Here is a 21,683-nt window from a genome sequence, read left to right as displayed (position 1 = left end):
AGTTTCAAAGTTAACATTTACATATACTTCACTCGTTTCATTTGACCTTCACAATGATTCTGGAAAAAAGCACAAGTAAGAAAAGTGATCATCAGAAAGGTTATGCGTTATTATGATTTTACCGTTATAATCTAGTTTTTCTTACACTTCCATTATAAGCCAGATTATGTGGGAAGCAGAACATGTTACAGATTGTTTCGTGGGAAAACAAGAGTCCTAGGAATCTTAGTTTATCACTTGGTGACAGAGCCTCAGTGTCCTTATCTGATTAGTAAGGACTTTCAGTGGTCCACTGAATGAGTATAAAATACAAAGCCAGTTTTTCAGTATGAACCCAGCCTCAGATCTGGTCCTTGCCTTCAATAACTCACCTAATACACAATCCCTCCTCTTACAGGCCTGAGGATCATTCTTTACACTCACCAGAACAACAGAATCTCATCTCCCAAGAACGACCTTGTGTTGTCTTCTAATAGCCAAGCACTGTTTACTTTCTCTGCTGTAATGGTGTTCCAGTATCTGTAATTTTGAAACTCCTGACTTCTACCCAAGGAACTTTCTGAAGTTTACAGAAATGAGGCAGATGTTGGGATCTCAATTAGTGGAATTGTTTTTGGTCACCATTTATTACCTGTAACCAGTTGTACAAAGGCATTACAATTCAACATGTCAGTTTGAATAAAATTTTTTACCAATGAACAGAAGTAGTAGCAAATTCCCAATATTTACCTATCTACACATACATACACCACAATGACAGCTTTTGAATGTCATTACTGTCACGTACCTTGACCAGCTCAGCCCCCATCTTGCTCAAGGTCAAGCAAGAAGATTATGGTCTGCTGGGTGTCAGAGTCTAAATTGTTCTCATCTTCAATGCACTAGGTATTTATTAGATATCTCCCATCCAAGGGCTTAAGTTGATACCAAAATCTCAGGACTCATTTACAATACAGGATTAATATCTTGAATTAACATTTTCTCAGCTCTCAGCTCTGCATGCCCAGACATGTGGCTTTTCATTCCTACCTCCACAGCAATCCCATTGTCTCAGAAAACCTACTCCAGGACAAGCTGTAATTTCCATGTGCTACTGAAATAGCGTGGGCCAAATACTAGTCTCCTGTAATCCTCCAAAGTACTACCACATGTATGTCTCCCATGTGTGTGGCATATGCCCATTTCTAATTTGCCAATTTGTTCCTCAAAAAAAGTCATAATCCTTGAAATAAAACACAAGCTACCTTAATCTGGCATTCTCATTTCTCCATAATATTCCCCTGGATCAATCTCATCTCCCACACTCTTCCCTGCTGCTGCCACTCAAACTCTGAGCCTTGGTTGCCACAATTCCCCAGCCTAAACTACCCTTTCTCCAACTTTAATTGTAAAGTCTTCTGATTTGTGAAACCTCAGTTCAAATATCTTCTTCTCGAGCTCCTTGTCGTCTCCCACTCTGAGTTTACATGGCCAAAGTGCTCTACTCCTATCACATCTTAGACTCTTAAACATGACATTATCACAATGAATTGCAAATCTTCCATGACATGATTCCCTAGGCTTAATTCTATAAGTATTAATGGCCACATTCTTCCATGGCAGGCAGTGTGGGGGTGGAGGTCCAAGACCCTGCCCTTCATACTGTATCTGCTAATTAATATTTGCTGCTAGGCATGATGGTGTGTACCTGTAATCCTGGCCACTTGGAGGGCCAAGATCCTATCTCAAAAAAAACACAAACCTATAAAAACAACAAGATTGGGGACAAGGCCTTAAACGGTATAGCTCTTGCCTCGTTGATACAAAACTCAAGGTGCAGTCCATAGTACTACCAAAATAATAATAATAATATAATCAAAAGTATTATTTCTCCTAGGTTATTTTCTACTGGATAAGCCTTATTTATCCTCACATTATAATGGGTTCTTGGAGGAATGCATATTTTTCTTTCCAAAAATGAGAGGAATCAGGAGCCTTCAATTTATGAAGTCTTGCAAAGAACATATTTTCCTGAGTGATTTCAAGAGAAGCACTGACAGAAAGAATAACATTCAAATCCTAGTAGGCTTCCACTCTAATCCTTGACATAATTCCAAAATTTTCACTCACTATCTCTTAATATTCTTACAAGCTTATACTTCTCTCTAGAAAGCAAAACTAAATGACCTAAATATTCCTTCATGGGAAGTAAAGGGTAAAAGCAGCTCTTCTCTGAACAGTTAGCTTGAGAATAATTTATGGCAGTTAATTAAACCTTAGCCTGATATTTTCTATTTTTAAAGGGGCAACCAATTATTTACTCATTCATTTCCCTTAATGTGCTTAGAAGCACTTTAAATACACTGTCAAATGTCAAGCAGAGGTGAGTGGCAGCCTGGAATTAAAGCAGCTATCTATGCCTGGGGCTCAGATTCTCCTGGTTTGCTGGGCACTACGTTTCAGAAATGAAACTGTGTTCTGCTCTAATGCTCTGCACTTTTTAAAATAACTTTATTGACATGTCAAGGTGGACAAAGTTGTCAAAGGTGGTATCAAACGGCCAAATAAATCAAAGCTTGATCTATCTTCATTTCCCATTATTTTACTGTCTGTTTCTAAACTAACTGGAGTCCATTGGCAAAATCTCTGATGCTTGGCAAATGTCAGACAGACTTTCAGTTTCTCCTTGAAGAATTTCCCTATCAATTTATAGAAAACAAGCCTTAATTAGAGAGTTTGATTGGTCTGTAAACACTAGCCTATAACCAAGGGGGCTTTGTTTCCTATGTTGTAGCCTAGTTTGTCCATGAAGATGTATACAGTTTGAAAATGCAAGGATCTGTTTTCCATTCTCACTACTGGACAGACGTTGTCCTCTTTCCTGCTGAACCCAACAGGCATCAGCATTCTTTAGGACTGTGCTTCTATTAGCCACTAAATGCAACAGCATTGGAGCAAGATCTAAAGCCTATTTACTATATTAGAGTCCAGTAAAAAGTCATCCTCGGTCACTGCAAAGAATAAGGCATGCTAGAGCTGGTCGTATGTATGGTTCATTAAGCTCAATATCCTATTATAGAGGCAACTACAAAGGAAGGACTGAGGGAGGGTTCAGTGTCCTCTTTGACATCAACCTTAAAAGTTATCTCCCCTTGGTGCTCCTAATGGATCTGCAGTTCATAAAATTTACCCAAGGCCAGGTTGCATTCTAGTTTGCAAATGAGTAATAACGAAGTCAGCAGAAGTCTCCAAGCATGTGAAGGGGGCTGGGCTGGCTCCTGACAAGGAAGTGATAGATTTCATAACACCCTCATTGTCCCAACTTTGAGGCAAATGGTGCTTTCATTTTGTTTGCTTTGCATTTTTTATTTGCAAAGCTGCTCTTTCTAGGTTTATAATTCCCTTTGCAGAACCTGAATACACATCATATTTTTATTCCTTCATAGTTAGCGACCAAATACCAAGCACCTAATGTAAATGATGGGTTATTTCATCTTCAACCCTCCTCGCATCCACCCCATATATGCCATTTACACACGTAACACACAAGCAAAGATTCTCTCTCAAGACAGCCACACAACTCCCCATTTCAGTTCTCTAGTCTCTACTAAGTTGTCACTTTCCAGTAAGATCTCCTGTCAAGATATACTCCTGATACAATAACAAGAAAAAAGATGCACGGTGTCCCTTATATGTGGAAGCTACATTTAACTTATAAACTAAATACATCAGAAAGTATGCAAGTATATATAAATGGATTAACTTAAATACAGTAGATTCCAAGGAGAACTAAAATATGTAATTTCTTAGATAGACAAAATCAAAGTTCAATAAAAATAAACACCAGGAAGTGGGTATTTGGAAATGGTGGTGTGGCATCAAAGGAGAAAAGGTGGACAAATGAAGAGGATAAGAGGAGAGAATGCAGTCAAGAATTCAATTACGAAGAATGAATGAAGGAAGGGGTGTGTATAGAAGGAATGGGTGAGAAAATTGAAAGATTTTTATTGATCAAGATGTATTGAATTCATAATCTGCTTTGTTAAATGGCAATTCCTTTGGGTAACTACTTAGTGATACTTTTGTTTAACAAAATAAATACCTTAAGATCAGAAGATCTTTGCAGGACAGAAATTTATTTTTCATAGTTCTGGAAGCTAGTCCAAGATCAAGGCCCCAGCATTCTGGGAGGGTTGCTCTGCTTCCAAAATTGGGCCTTGCTGCTGCATCCTTATGTGGTGGGAAAGATAGAAGAGGAAAGGACCTAGCTATCTCCCTCCAGCCAGTGTGTGTGTGTGTGTGTGTGTGTGTGTGTGTGTGTGTGTGTGTGTGTGTATGTGTGTGTGTGACAGAGAGAGAGAGATAGACAGATAGACACAGAAAGAAACAGACAGACAAAGAGATGAGAAAGACCCATTGGCTATGCATATTTACAGAATCAGTGTGACATTTCAATACACCAACTTATGTGTTTTGGGAGGATAACCCATAGCACCTTTTGAGCCACTGTTTCTAAAAGTACAACTTTTCTTCCTGATCTAATAATTCCTTATGCTCTGTGCTTCATTTTTCTCCCCACACTCACCACTGTCTGACCCATTCTGTGTTCTACTTTTCTTCTCTCTTATTTATTGTCATTATTGGTCACTAAAATGTAAGTGAATGAGAACTCTTTTTTACTGTATTTTTATTCATTGCTATTTTGCAAACATCTGAAACAATGCACAATGTATCAAAAGCATTTAGCATATTTATGGAAAATATTAGGAAATAAGCACTCTGAGATAGGCATCATTGTTACTGTGTTCTCAATCACAAAACAAGTTCAGACATGTAGAGTATTTCTCAAGGTCAGAAACCCCCTACCAATATATAAGAGGGAAAATGAAGAAAAAATGCTTGAAAATGCTTAGAATAATTTGAAAGTAGATGCAATTTGTAGGTCATGGATACATTGTTCTTTGTACACTTCTCACAAGAGTCTGATCACATGCTTAGAATGTGTTCTGTGACTGGGTTACACATATTGTGACTAACATTGTTCCTTTGATAATCTGTCTGCCACAGTATACCTTAATTAAAAAGACAACAGCAAATATATTCCAGGTGAATAAAAATCATTTTCATTTCATTCAACCTTATAACAACAACCACTTGTGTTTGTACAGCACGTAACACTTTTTGGTGAGCTTCACATGGATTTAATTTTCACCTTGCTAATGTGGGCTTTGCCACCATCTTATCATAATAAAAACAGAATGTCAAAGCAGACACATGCTCTGATCAAAGTCACATGTCAAATGGCAGCCCTTGTGGAACCTAGAAGCTGGAACTGAGAAAATCATTTAAGCCTCGCACTCAAATCAGATATCTGGATTCACACTAGTGCCTCACCTCTTCTAGCTGTGTGACTAGGGAGATTATTTACCTTCTCTCTGTCTCTGTTTCTTATTCAAAAAAAAAAAAAAAAGGAAAACTCTCCCCAGTCACAAGGCTCTTGTGGGAAGTAAATGACAGGTTGTCTGTAGCACAAGAAACTTTATGACAGGCACAAAATAGGAACACCCCAGAATTACTTCTCATCCCAATTTCTGACCCATCCTTGCATTTTCCCCTGCTTCTACCAAAAGCTCTTCTAACAGAACCACTATGTAACTCACAATGGAGACACATATTTTTATGGACTTATTTTAAAGGCTAGTTCACATTTCTGTGAATTTATCAGTAACTCGGTCAGAGAATTCAAGGCCCAGTAGAGTATTTCACAGTCTAAATGCCAGATGTACTTAGAAGAGGCCAAAGCATGTGTGATTAGAGTTGGGAGCCGCTACTGACTCTCCCAAATAAAATCTAAGATACTGTGGTTTAGTAGAAGGCCTCCTGTGGGGAGTATTTTTCACAATAAAAATGCAGTTCTTAGGTAGCAGGTTACAATAGTCTTAATGTACTCCAAAAGAACAGCCAGCTTTACAGCTCATTGAGTGGATTCATTTTGGTATTAATTGGTGTTTTCTAATTTTTTACCTATGATGTTTATATGCACAGTACACCCCTCAATAAAGCATGCTTAACAACATGGATCTGGTATTACAGCACCACTAATAATGTTTAGTCAATAGCATAGTTTGTTATGAGCACATAGTATAATTGGGTCGTAAAAAACTGAGGCCATTTTGAAGAACCAAAGGACTCCCATAATGGTTTGCAAAGTCTGATTCCAGGGCTGAACTCCAAGAAGTGCTCTTTGTGTCTCTGTCCCTGATGCTGAGCTGTGTGGTTATATCAGCATGGACACCCTCAACATACAGTGTAGACATGGTACCATTGACTCTGTCTACCATGATTTGAATAGCCAATAATCATAACAAATAGATTGTTTTTACTATTTCTGAACCTTAATTACATCACTGCTATCTTTTGAATATGAATGTCCCTAAATTTATGCTGAAACTTAATCTGAAGGGTAGGATATCAGAGAATAATAACTTAATCTGATGATGGAATCTGAAAACAGACCCTTTGGGAGATGATTGGGACTGTAGAAGTTGCTCAGAGAGGAGCTGCTGTGACTGAATACTGGCGGCATTAAACGAAGAGACAGAGAAAGAGGCCATTTTGGAGAGCAGGCAGTAAGGGTGGGGGAGTTGATGAAGGTCAAGCACAGCAAAGGGGCTGCGGCAGAGTGAGGGGGGCCTTTAGGGGGGGTGCAGTGTATGCTGTATGCATTTTGTGGCTGCTCTGATAGACAGAGGCTGCAGGATAGGTGCCAGGCTGCCTGGTCCAGGGACCCAACACCCATAACAGGCCCTGATTCTTCAGTCTTTAAGCCTTGAAAACTTGAGGACTGCGGGAAAGGAGATCCACTTTAACACGCATGAAGGTCTTATTGCAGTGGTGGAAATCTAAAACCAACAAAGGAAATCCCCCTTTCTCAGTTCACAAAAGAGGAAATAGGCTTAGAGAAAAGGTAGTCGAAATTTGTTCATTTTTCCAGGCAATATTAGGACCACAATGAGCTGTTGTCTCAAATACTGCAGTGTGTGTGTGTGTGTGTGTGTGTGTATACTGGGGCTTAGACTCAAGGCCTGGAACGAGAGAGCTGGTTCATGGCTCATGTTCTACCACTTGCGCCATGCTTCTAGTCTGGCATTTTACTGTTTAATTGGAGATAGAAGTGCACAGACTTCTTCCCTGTTCTGCCTTCAAACCTCTATCCTCAGCTCGCAGCCCCCTGAGTAGCTAGGATTACAGGTGTGAGCCACTGACACTGCCCAACTAAGGCAATTTTTTTCTGTTTATGTGGTATTGAGGAATTGAACCCAGGGTTTCATGAATGCTAGGCAAGCACTCTACCACTAAGCCACATTCCTAGACCTTTGGCAATTTTTTAAGACAACAAAAATTTGGCCTTTGGCAACCATTTGCCTTCTCTGGAATTTCTTTGTACCTTTTGTCAATACCAGGATTTGTATTCAGAGCCTTGTTCTGCAGGCCACTAGACTAGGCCTAGATAATCCTATTATAGCCAATATGACCACAGATATAAACTTTCTACTGAAATGACCGCAGAGTGGAAAAAATCCACGGAGGCACTCACACTACAAGCTGTGTCTTTTGTATATTACTTAAAGACAGGAAGAAGCTCATCCAGCTGAAAAAAGGGCTAATCTCAGTAGCTAGGCAATGCAAATTAAAACCACATATACTATAACACATTCACAAAGTTGGCTGATTTTTACACATTTCCTATCAGGAAAACCAAGAGGAACTCATACAGTTCTAGTAACAAGCAAAATGGATAATGCTACATTGTGGAACAATTTTACCTTTTTGAATCAAATTACAACTTATCATGTTCCAAGGTCCATCAACCCCCACAATCCAGTGAAATGTTTAAGTTTTGTGCACTAAGAGGTATGCACAAGAAAAAAAAAAAAAGAAGATACAGAATCAGAGACAGAGAGAGGCAGAGAGAGAGAGAGAGAGAGAGAGAGAGAGAGAGAAGGAGGAGGAGGAGGAGGAGGAGGAGGAGGAGGAGGAGGAGGAGGAGGAGGAGGAGGAGGAGGAGGAGGAGGAGGAGGAGGAGGAGGAGGAGGAAAATAGGTTTACTAAGGAAGGAAACTTTCTCTTACTATCAATTGTCTTGGAGTTAAACCTTAACTTTTTCTAATAAACACTGATGAGCCTGCTTAGACATTGTGCTTCACAAAAATGGTAGGCTGCTTTTCCTAAGACAATCCAGTCTAGAACCCCTTTTCTGTATCCCCTTTTATTCTATCTCAAGTCTATATCCACCTCATAGTCTGATTGCAAAAATTCCCTGCCTTAACTTTGCCATTATTGCAATATTTGAGCATATTGTAAGTAAGTGACCTTTCCCCAGCAGTTTTTAGCAAATCCTCCCTCCACTTCCCCAAGTCTCTTCTTTCCACAGTCTCCACATATAAAAGTCACTTCTGTGAGGTAACAGTGACTCTAGCCTGCTGTAGAGGTAGAGAGAAGACATTAGATTCTGTGTACTAAAGACTGATCCAACATGCTTTTAGATGTTTGCAACTATATATTAATATTTAAATAATTTGGAACAGACCCAGGTTTAGAGCTGAAATTTCATGCCTTTCTGATGCACACAATTAATGAAAAGAAAGGCATAGTTTACTTTGAGTATTGGCATAATATGCTGATTGTATCTACATAAAGGCATTCAGCATTTAAATCACCTCCATGATGCTGGTCTAGGTAGACAGGGGAAAAAAGTGACTGAGAACTTCACTACTGAACAGTGCACTACAGACATGGACATTTGGGTAGAGCCCAGCTTTGACTTTTAGCAGTCAAATTAGCTAAATTCCTTAGGGACTTTCCTCATTTCAATCAGGGTCTCAATAGTATATCCATTTTCTCCAATCAGAGGGGTTACTTGCTCCTCTTCTTCTTGCCCCAAACTTCCTGATCTCCACTTTCTTGGGGTCCCCCTCCATATTCTGTATTTGTAATCCTTCATTTGTGCTTCATTTGTGGCTTTATACTTTGTTTTCTATATGAAGGAAGTTCCTATTTAGACAATCTAGCCTCACATGTTTGCTTCTTTACTACCATCACAGGCTATCAGAAACACACCTGGGGGGAGAAGGCAGCGTGCAGTGAGATGGGCATTCAGGAGAAGGGTATAGAGGTTAAACACAGTCTGGGAAATGCCTATGTGAGATGTCTTCCAAAAAGACACCCACACACACACACATACACACTATACCTGAGCCATTCTCTTTAGGCTCTATGGCATTATGCAGTAGGAGCTGGAAAGGCAAGTGGAGAAGAGCCTTGTAGTCTATTCATTCAGAAACTCTCCTTTAAGAAATGAGTTGACAGAAGATATCCAGTTCCAAGATTTATGCTAGTGAGAAACAGTAATGCATTTCAATGAGGAATGATATATCCCAAAACATCTCTTTTTTCATTACACTGAGGTACAAAGTTACTATATTTATTAGATTTTTTTTGAGCCATAAACCATTTAGAGCCATTATCTTACAGACAGATTTGGAAATGCCATACGAGGCTTCCATAGGTATAAATTAATACACAATCTTCACTTCGAATAAAACTTTCTAGGCTCCCCAATGAGTCCCAAAGTCATATTTTAACAGAATACTACGTAGATTTCAAAATATCCTAGTTTCTCCTCACTAGAGTTGCCATTTTTCACCCAAACCAGAACATAATTCTTTCGCAATAAAGGGTAGGAAAACATAGTTTCTCTGTCTGTGTACCCTTATAATATGTGAATGCAGCATGGTCATTCAGAGATATTTTCACTTAATCCTATGACAACTCTCATGGAAATACCTTTACCCCCATTTTACACAGTGAAGATGCTGAGGCTAACAGAAAGTACACCTACAGGCATGGAAGAGATAATAAGAGGTAGAGTTGGCACAGAACCCAGGACTATCTGACTCTAAATCAGCATCTTAGGTGATTCAGAATTCAATGCATTTATTTTTACAATGAATACCTTGCAATCGCTTAAGTAAATAGCTTCAGCCTCACTTAATAGAAGCAACGCACTTGCCCTAGGTACCCTGAACAGCTGATGGCCTCTACAGAAGACTATACAGGGCATCTTCTCTTAGTTCCTCTAAGTTTATATTCCACCCTGTGCTCAGCCCCAGGAAGCTGACCTCTGTGCACAACTTTGCCCTCTGCATTCCATTAGATTTGGCCAATGAGGAGCCCAGCAAGAGACTGGCAGAGGGAAGGAGAGGCTGAGATACTTGTTCTACTCTTTCCCCTGCAGGGTTGTCCCAGATGCTCTTCATCCTTCAGAGACTGTGACACGATCAGTGATGAGGGGCCTCTCAGTAATTAGATGACCCACTTCTCCCTCCTAAGCTGAGAAACAACGACACAGGCTTCTGTACTATTCCAAGTAATTTCTCAACATCCTGGCCCCACTTCCCTCAACAATTCTTTTATTAAACTCTCTACCAATTATCCAATTAAACTATGCCATCTGTTTCCCACTGAGATGGGGGCTTTTCACTGATTTTCCTATCATATTAGGGATTCATGGCTAAATTTTCCTGGAAAATATTGCTCCAGTCATGAGAAAATCAAGCTGATAGTGATATTGAAGAAATGAAGGCAGATGGGGGAGCAATCACAGAAGCTTCACTAATGTGGATAATCCAAACAGGGCATCACTGAGAGTGAGGTCACTTGATCACCTGTAGGGAAACAAGTCTAACCAGGGTCAGATGACTGGACTATCCATGGCTGACTTTCAGTCTAGCTTTATCTACATGTCCAGAGCAAATTAGATGAATGCCTCCTACTGGAATAATACTTACAAGTATGGTCTTTATACCAACAAGTCACTCACAAACCTCATAGTTAACATGTCATAGTTAGAGAAATCAAGTACCAGAGAGAATGAACTTGATCATGGTCACATGTTACCCAGCAGAAAAGCAAGGAAATAAACCAAGGTCAGTCCTATTAGGATGCTCAGTGGCAATGGCTTACAAGTGCTAGACTGACCCGGAACTGATTTTTCCTATGTGGTTTTGGTTTGGCCTGTGTTTTGGACACTGCTTCCTAGCCTGGGAAGATTCCTGATCTGTATTTGCTTCTTGATTCTCATTTTCTACTGAAGCCGCTTAAATGCTTCTCAGTAATCATCATATCCGCTTTTCACTCAGCTAAGTTCTATACTCACTCTGAAACATATTATCTAGTGGTTTTGATTAAATTTATTGTTTTCAAAGTCAACATTGTTAAAGCCCATCAAATATCCAGTAAGATTCAAATCATATTTTTATTGCTATTGTAAAGGTGATGTACAGAGGAGTTACAGTTACGTAAGTCAAGTGATGAGTACATTTATTTTTTAAGAGTGTCACCTCTTTCCTTGTTTTCTCCAGATTTTCCTTCCTGGCCCTCCTCACCCATAAGTTTTAAAGTTCATTTTCAACAGTGTTTAGTGAGTTTCATTGCTGCATTTATTTGCCTTTTGTCCCAACATTTCTCTGTTCCCTCTTACACTCCCCCAAACAGATAAACTTAAATATAAGACAAAAAATGGGGGAAAGGAAGCAAAATAACATAAAACCTCTTGTTTCTATTTCTTTGAGTTCATTTCAATAAACATCACTTTGTGTGTTCATAAGCCCATAACTATTGAATCTTTGTGATCCTCTTCTAAAAATATCCTCCTTTGGTCTCACTCTGTGTGAAAGTCTGAGTACTATATAATTTATCATGTCCAGACATATATATATATGTATGTATATATATATACGTATATATATGTGTGTCACTCATTTATAAAGAATTCCAACTAAAAACTTCCAAATTTGAAATCACCAGTTTTCTGATTTGTCAAAATGAGTTGCAACCTCCTTTTTAATAACTAGTATTACTAAGACCTAAAATGTGCACACAAATACCAAATCCTAAGATTTGGGATAATACTTCTAGGAATGCTTTGTTTGCCTCCAACATTGAATTCTGTCACTACAATTAGAGTTGGACATTTACAATAAAAGTAATTTTACAGGAGATTTATACAAGACACATATTTCTTCTTTATACCCTCATTCAAATGCACACACACATTTCAACCCAACTTTCAGAAATTCCACCAGTTATGGAGTCCATGATTCTCCTGGGCTAGGGTCTCCTAAAACACAGTACTGTACCCATCTACTAACACCCAGGCCACTACCTGACAAGGATTTGGATAGATACAAAACTGCCACTGAGCCAGCTGGGCAGTCTTTCACCACTATCCATTGGTACTAATCCCCACCCCTTTATAATCTAGGATATCCCTGGTGTAATAATAGCCATTCTCCCTATAGCAGCACTTACTATTTGAGGAAGTAAAACACCATTGCAATCTCCCACCTGTAAAAGAAGAAATGCTAGGCTCACTAACCCTGCACCTCATTCTAAGGAGCATCTACAGACGTATAAGTTCATAAACAAATGTGTAAATAAGCCAGACAGTTCTGCACTCAGTGCAGAGTATGAACTGCACAACTCATAAATGGCATTTTAACAAAGTGCCAACTTTCCTAGGCTTCTCCTTTTATCCCTGTGACAAAAGCTAAGCTATGCTGTTTCCTCTGATCTATTACTCACATGAATAAAAGATGTTCCTTGACAGTAATTCACTCTGCCTCTGTAACTGCCCACTATGCCCTCTGCATTTGTATGGAGAGTGGGTGGTGAGCTTTTGAGGAGCTATGCACCCCCAACCAAACTCTATTGATCACACTGTCTGGGGGCAGCTCCTTAAGCAGTTGATTCAACCTGATAATGCAGCATCTTCGCTCCAGTTAATGGTTGTAGTTTTGGGGTGTTTTGGGGTGTTTTTTTTTAAGAGTTGAGCAGCAGGATATTCTTGCTTTCTCTCAAGCTTAAAGCACCAAAATTCAATTTCTGAGAATGTTTATGCAACTGAATGAAGAATACCTATGTATGTGAGAGAAATCCACAGTTCTCTCTCAGATGATTTCCTGAAACTGGCACTAATTAGCAAACTAACTAGGGGTTAGACAGGAAGCTTTGCTTCCTCTTCCATGGATGAAAGGTTAAAAATAGTAAAAAGAGAGCTAGACTGAGATCAACATGCTTGAATTTCTACTCAGTTCTCCCTCTAACTGTGTTTCTGGGCTAAGACACTGTATGTCTTTGGTCCTCTATCATAGAAATAGATGGCTATATTAGGTAATTGTTTTTTGTGGTAACATAATTTTATAATGTATGTCCTCTCTTGGGCTTCATTTTATGCTGTCCTTTTATAGCATCCTTTGAACTATCATTGACAAGTATTTATTTGGTGATAATATTGGTTCAATATTGGTCATCTTTCAACAGCATCAGCATGAGATTTTTTTTTTATTTCCAGTTGCATTTACAATGTCCAGAAACATACAACTCCAATGGACTGTGGTAATTGTTTAGTATTGATAGCTTTACTAATAATCATTATTTATTTTATAAATGGAAAAATGCCATTTTATTCATTAGCCTAAAAGCTATCTTAGGAATAGAGTAATAGAGCTATGTTTATAAATTAGGAGGATAACTTACCTTCAAAAGATGACTCTCTATTCCTTCCCATACATCTTCTTCATCTCAGAATTCCTTCTTGCTTATTGCCTCCCAAATGACAGCTAATTCCTAAGAAAATTCACTGGCAATATTACTTTTCAAGATGCCTGTAGATGCAAATCACATGAGCAAAACAAAATTCTTTGGCCTGGCAATTAGCCCCATGTTGAGGCACCAATGGTGAACTCTATCTGTATGAATTTATTGATTGATTAATGATTGAGTAAGTGAGTACTAAGGATCATTATTGTCTTGTTCAAGTGTGCTGAAAAGCCATGCTTTTGATGTTTTCCATTCCACTCATCTGTCCCTTCTTTCCTTGAATCATGAAGTCCAGGTGACAGCATCTACTGTTAACACCTTCTTCAGATTTTCCCAGAAACTAATAGGATAATGGTTTTGAGCTGTTCTTAGTTCTCTGCAAAAGCCATAACACCCACAGAAAGACCATGCGTTTCAGAAGTGTTTATGCATGCAATGGAGGTCAGCCTTTCCTGGGAACGCCTCAGGAAATCAGAGAGCCAAACATTCAAAAAAGCAAAAGTACACTGGAGAAGGTTCATGCATTATGGATTTCTGACCAACTATGAATAAAACATTGCTCAAATTTTAAAATGCAATGAGTAAACTACTAGGCACCATTAATATTGTGTACATAAATATTTTAAAAGCTCCATGTAAATATCCATAGTCACTTTGGTTAATTGTGATCAGAGAAACACGTGTCCTCAAATCTTTGCTAAGCAATGGAAACAGAAGGATGAATGAATTGAAGAGCAATTGCAGGGCTGGGAATATGGCTTAGCAGTAGAGTGCTTGCCTAGCATGCATGAAGCCCTGGGTTCTATTCCTCAGCACAACATAAAAAGAAAAAACCACAAGTGGCACTGTAACTCAAGTGGTAGAGTGCTAGCCTTGAGAAAAAAGAAGCCAGGGACAGTGCTCGGGCCCTGAGTCCAAGCCCCAGGACTGGCAAAAAACAAAAACAAACATCAATTGTAAGCTCAACCGGGGAAATCCTAGATCTTTTGCTAATTTATCTCTGATTTGGATGACTCACAAAAAGGATATAAATATTTCCAAAAGGAAAGAAGGAGATTACAAAAAGAAGGCTGCTGTATCAATTCAGACTCTTTAACTTGGTCTACACTGTACAGAAGTAGTTAAGAGGTTGAAAAGGTGCTGCAGAATTTCACAGGAAAAAGGCCAGTAATACCCTCAGATGTGGAAAGCAACTTTCTGAAGGGAATTATCTTCTTCCCATGAATCAAAACAGACAAGTTCACGATTAATTCATTCATCTGAAGCCTGAGTCTTCAACTTCACATTCTAATTTTAGTGTTCCTGTGAGAATCAAACTTAAGGTCATCTAGCTAAACAAATAAATCTCCTAAGAAACTATTATATACAACCAAAAGGGTAACATGATTTTATGATGAAATGAAAATGATGAAAGAGATGACATTGGTCAAGATGCATTGTATTAGTAAACTGCTTTGTTGAATAGCAATTCCTTTGTATAACTACTTAAAGGTAATGTTTTAAAGAACATATAACTATTAATCAAGTTGTACATTTGCATTGGCCTAAACTTTGTATTCCACTACTTTATAAAAAGCAAAATATTACAAATTTTCTTAGTGGTTTGGAACAAAGGCTGACAAACTTTTGCATTAAAGGCAAGATGGAAATGTTTTAATCTCTGTGGCTGATGTAGTCTTGTGGGGCATGCTCGGATGCCTTGTGTCAGAAGAGGAGGTCCCAGCCGGCTCGCCTGTTTCCCAGCCCTGGGGTCACATGTGGCTGTTACACCACTACCGGGAACGGCGGTCCTAGTTGGGCCCACCTGTCTTCCGCCCCCGATCACGTGTGGCGGAAAGGCGGTTCTAGCTGGCCCCGCCTCCCAGCCTTGGGACCATGCGTGGCCAAGATGGCGCCTGGTGGTGAACCCGGAGGCAGTTCGGTGGGCTGTGACGTAGAATTCGGCGGCCTCTTAGGATTGGTCTCTCAGCCCTCTACCCTTGAAGGACAGCTTAAGCCTCCCTTCACAGTCCCTAGATAGGTGCGCATATACCCCTCTCCTTCCTGATGCTCTCTGACCTATTTAAGAGCAGAGCTTATTTCAATAAAGCAAGATGTGCGCAGACATTCTCCCAGGCCATCTGATTGTCCACCGGTGAAGGGGGGGGGGGGGGGCTGGGTGCAGGCGGTCCATCGACCCTTCTCCTTTCTTGGCCCGCCCCGGCAAGCTTCCCCATCTCTCCCGCAGGTCGAGAGAACGCTGGGGGCTGAGACCCCAACATAGTCTGTCATAATTTCTTAGCTTCAAGCCTACCTTTTGACCTAAAGGCCACAATTTGAAGATTTTGTCTAGAAAAAAAGGGAGATTAGCTATACTTTTTAGTGCTAAATGACACTAGGCTCAAGTATCATCTTATAAAGATATCACTACTATTAGCTCATTCTGTTGAAAATAAGGTCTAGATTGGCCTTGGAATATTTCCCTTTGCATATCACCTCTATGAGATACATGACTGAGAAAGTCACTGTGGCTTTTGCTATTATTTTTTCAGAAATTATAATGCTTCATCCACTTTTTTACCATTGTCCTTCGCATAAAGAACTATAGTAATTAAATCACAAATAATGTGTATGAAGCAGAACGAATTGGAATCAGAGTAAAATGGAATATTCTCGAACTAGCACCAACTTAGGACAGGCAGTCAATTCTAAAGGCATCGATTCTAACAGCAAATTTCAATTGCCTTCAAAATTCACCTCCTGATCTGGGGAGCTAAGCACTGAATAAAGGATCAGTTGCATAAAATGAATCTACACAGAGAGAGAGAGAGAGAATGAGAGAGAGAGAGAGAGAGAGAGAGCCTAAAGACCAAATGGTAATGGATCAGCAACAGAGATTGTGAGATCAGAATCCTTCTGTGATCCTCTACAATCAGCATGTGAATGAATCTCTCCTGCTTTTCTAGAGGGTAAAGGACAAATTAAGCATCAAGGTGAGAATGCTGTAAGGGCCCCATTCTGAAGCAGGAAGCAGCCCTTACCAATAACTTTAGTGATAGAGTAGAGGAGAAATGAAACAATAGAGACACATCCAGAACAGAGGAACAAGACTCATGCTGCAGAAGTAGAAGAAGCAGCCTGGCCCCGCTGGCTCATACCTTTAATTCTAGCTACTCAGGAGGCTGAGATCTGAGGAGGACCACAGCTCAAAGCCAGCCAGGGCAAGAAAGTCCGTTAGATTCTTATCTCCAATTAACTACCAGAAAACTGGAAGATAAGCTGTAGTGCAAAGTGGTAGAGCACAAGTCTTGAGTGCAAAAGCTCAGGGACAGCACCCAGGCCCTGAGTTTAAGCCCCATGACTGATCAACAACAACAACAAAAAGTGAAAGAAGCAGAAGCAGGGCTGGGCTTTGGCTGCAGAGGGACGGGATATGAAGTCAGAAACCCTACTTGGCACTTAAATGCACCTAGGAAAATGCCAGCAGAGTCTATGGTCTCTGAAATCTAACACCAAATCTGACTTCTATTTAGTACCTAATAAATATTTAAGAAAAAAAAGGAAGAGAGGGGAGTAGGCAGGGAAGGAGTTTGGTTGATAGGATCTCAAAATCAAACAGGCACTATGGTCATCCATAAGCCTTGATTTTCCTTCTCATGGCTGCTTCAGACTTGGTAAGGCCTATTACATTTCCATGGAGACACAAGCAAGTGTAGGACTCAAAGAGTTCCATCTAGAGAGCTAAATAGCAAAATAATCCATAAATACCTTCTTAAATGAAGTAGGCAAAGGCAAACAACTATAGATAACCCCGCCCAATGTGGAAAACTCAGGCAGAACAAACACCAAAAAGTCAAGGATCTTTTGGATCAGTCCATGATGACTCACTGAGTTTCTAGAAAAAGTCATTCTTCATCCAGGAGATATTACCAGTCTTCTTTCAAATAATCTTTTCAAACCTTGCTGACTGGAGAGATAAATAGGCTTCAAACTATGCATATGAGTCACTTGGATTGTTTCTCTATGTTAGATGTTTCAAATTACACCAACAATCTATATAAATTGGCAAGGTGAAACCATACAAGTTCTAAAAGAAGGTAATCATGTTAACAGCAGCACCACAGCCAACTTCACCTCACCTGATTCAGCCCTTCTGTCACACAGCAGTGTTAACTGGATTGTGCTGTATGTGTTTCTTCAAACCTTTATAGTCATTCATCTAAATGCACTGAAGCATTTTCCGCATAGAAACTTCGTTTTGACTTTCCCTAAAAGATTCATGCTCTTAATATAGCTTTTTCTTTCACAAAACAACAGATCACAAGCAAACAAGAAATATTTCCCTCATGCGTACACATGCATAGAGACATAATACCACATGAATGTGAACACAATTTATATCCAGTGGACTATGACCTTTCTTCTATTGTGTCTTACATTTTTTTCTCTTTTTTTTTCTTTTTTTTTTTTTTTGCATCTCCCTTTCTCTCTCAGACTCCACCACCACTCAGGTGACCCACACAAACAATCACATACGAACTCTTCTGCAATTTTCCACAGGGTCCTACAACATAATTAAATACATGCATATATGCCATCAATTATAAGAAGCACCATTTTATTTTGTACCACTGAGAAAGAAAAATCATTCTAGAAAAGGAGTCTAATAGGAGTCCCCATTTTAACAGTAGGAAAGCCAAGGTCTATACTTCATATAATGTAAGAAGCATGCTTTCCATGAAGAATAGAAAAGAAATTTTTGTGTGTGGGCCTTGGCCATGGGAGAAATGAGAGAACAAAACCTCTCCTGAGAGTTTGATCAGAAATGAATCATTGCACAGATTTACAGCCTAACTTCACACAACCATTCAGATTTTGAAAAATAAAACTTCAGTAATGAAATTTAATTTTAAAGTGGCTATGATTTACTGATGGCACTGCTGACACCTCAGAGAAGAAAATACAAACCTCTGCAGAAAAAAATATGACCTTCATATGAACAATGATTAGAAGACACATATTTGCAAGATGACTCTAACTTTCAAAGAGCATAAACATAGACTAACAGTATTAAATATATGAAATTACATGGGTTTTAGAGTTGGTTGTTTTATAAAGGTGGTTTTTATAAAGTTTGTAGTTTTTATAAACTTGTGTCTCTATGTCTTACTGTAGTTACTTAGTAATGCCCTTCCAAAATGTCTAAAGCAACAATTTGGTCCCACTCATTATTTTCAATGACTTAATGATATCCATGGAGTAGGTTAAACAGAGTCTATGCAGCCACTTTCCTTTAGATGGGTTTTTTTAGGCAAGGTAGAGTCTGTTTATTTTTATTCTCTATTTTTCACATACATTTTAGGAATTCATCATTTTCCTTCTGGTACAATACTACAGAAATAGGTTAAAGATGTGTATATGTTTTATTACTTCAGAGTTTCCCACAGTGGACAACAAAGGACTTTTCTCCCTGTCCGTACAAGCCACTGTTTTCACCATTATTAACATTTACCCATCTGTTCTGAACCTTGCCTTGCCATAGCTCATAGATAGTAGGTGCTAGATCCCATTTGCTGCTGTCATTTAAATCTTAGAACTGGGGGCCAAATCAAATATCCAATGTACCTGTCTTTCTCTGGTAGGGACATTGTGAAGACATTGATCACTATCCATACAACAACAGGCCTGCACACAAAAGACCCAAAGGGTAAGCCAAGTTTTACAATATTAGTCTATTATTACTCTTAGGAAACACTCCAGGCCCAATAGAATGTAGACGACATAGTGGTCAGACTTCAGGAAGACAGCATTATCTAAAATTCAAAGGAGGAAGAGTGGCCTGTAGTTCTCTAATAAAAGGGAAGGGTGTTTTGTTTTGTTTCGGTTTTGACCCAAAAGGTTTGATTAAATGACAACATGTCAATGAAGTTTCGGAACCACAGTCCTTTCTTGCCACTTCTGACCACAAGAAAGCAATGGGAAATTGTGAAGAAATGTCCACTGTGGTTCAAAAATGAAGTTTCAATATATTGATTACTCAGTGCAATCTATTCCATGCTATTAATATGTCTTGTAATTTGAGTTGCACAGAAATGATTTTCCCAAGTCTCTGCTGCCACCCTCAGTTTGAGGTAGAAACAGTACAAGAAAATTGGCATGCATGGACATCTTCTCCACGCTGCTCCATAGTGGTATTGCTGTTTTTATATACTTTTCAATGTATGATCACTTACACACACATACACACACACACTCATACATATACACAGCCTTGCGCTAAGTGAAGAATAAACAATGTATTACTTGTGTTCAATTAAAACTCACACTGGGTTTGGCATTTTTCCCACTGTTAAGTAAATCAGTGTTGTCGAAATCGGGCTTGTCATTTAATTAAGCCTGGGCATTAATGGCCCCATGGCCTTGTGAGACATCTCTGTGTCTAACTGAACCCGTTTGGATTGTCAGTATAAAGAGACAGCACTTAAGAGGATGGATATGCTGCAAATGAGAGCAAATTGCAAGGGCTTCTGTCTAGAGTAAAAATGTTGCAATATTCTTGTAATTATGGGTGAGGGGCTTTTTTGTTTTCTTCAGTAGAACACTAATTGAGCTTAAACACTCTCAATAATTCAGGAGGTGAGCATCATAACCACCATCCCACAGAGAGGAAATAGGACCCCTAAGAAATTGTTCACCCTTCCAAAGATTTTCTTGGCCAGCACCAGACTATTCATTCAGAGGCTTACACCTAATGTAATTTTTTTAAGTAATAACATTTTTATTGTTATCAGAAGATAGTATGTACCTCAAATATTTCCTCCTGAAACAAAAAAAAATGTATTTTCAAACAGTAAAGCTTTTTGGTACAGGATGTCTTCTTTATTCTCAGAACCCTACCTCTCACAGGTGGCTTCATGCTAACCATGTTCTAGCCATTCCTACAATGGCCAATAAATCCCAAATTACTGTGTAAGAAGCAGCAGCTCAGCCTCCATATTGGCCCATCCTTATCACTACTAGGTTACTCCAGGGAAAGATTTGCATGTGCTACATGTTGAGTTGCTAATGTGGAAAACTAAAAGTCACCCTTTTGTAAATAGAAAATATTCTGGAATTCCAGTCTCCAAATTATCAAGAAACCCAACACCTCCTTTACCAAGGGTATTAAGGAAAGGGACACACAAAAGTTGACTAAAATTCATTAGACAAACCCAATAGTTTGGTAATCAACTGCTCTCCAAAGACTGGTCATTTCTGGGTTATATCTTATAGAAAGTCTTCTACAGGACATCATGGCAGAAGTCACATCTTGCCTCCTGTATAGGCTGTATCCTAAAAGGCTCAATATGGACCCTTAGGAGCCAGAATGCTTGATTCCAAATCCTGGCCCTATTGTCTTCTGAGTTCTGTGACTTGGGGTGAGTTATTAATTCTGTTGTGGCATGGTAGAAGCAGTATCTGTTGCATTTTATAATATTGAAGACTGAAATTTGTTGATATACGTTTTGTAGAACTGTGTGCAACACATGATTTATGAATGTTAGTTGTTAATAGGATGTTCCAGAAATGACCAGTTGCCCAGTTTTTCCCTCATAGAATGAAATTAACTGAAATAGCTTTCTCCCTTATAGTAATGTAACCTTTGTGCATTGGGCAGGTGTCGGAGCCAGCCTGCAGTGAAAAGGGAATCCTGAATGAGGGAGGTGAGGATTAAAGAAAAGGAAAACTACAAGACAAGAGAAAAAAGACAAGAGGCAAAGATGGGGTCGGGAGGTATGCAATTTAAGATTGTAACTGAAGACTGCAGCCAGGTTTATTCTTAACTTCCAGCTTATATGCAGTTTTGGAACCAGGGAATAGCATAGGGTTGCTAAAATTCAAGAACACAAAGAGGCATTGAAGTTCACAACATTTGATGGCAATAAACACAGGATGAGGTTGATTAACATAGGAATGTACTCCAGCGGACATATTAAAGCAATTCCGGGTAGGGGCAGAGATTCTAGTAAACAAATGGTCTTGCACTTAGCATATCCTTGTGATAGCAACATAGCCAGAGATCA

The sequence above is a fragment of the Perognathus longimembris genome, chromosome 2, assembly GCF_023159225.1.
Source record: "Perognathus longimembris pacificus isolate PPM17 chromosome 2, ASM2315922v1, whole genome shotgun sequence".
Lineage (NCBI taxonomy): Eukaryota > Metazoa > Chordata > Mammalia > Rodentia > Heteromyidae > Perognathus > Perognathus longimembris.
The sequence above is the reverse complement of the archived record's forward strand: the minus strand, read 5'-3'. Positions refer to the sequence as shown.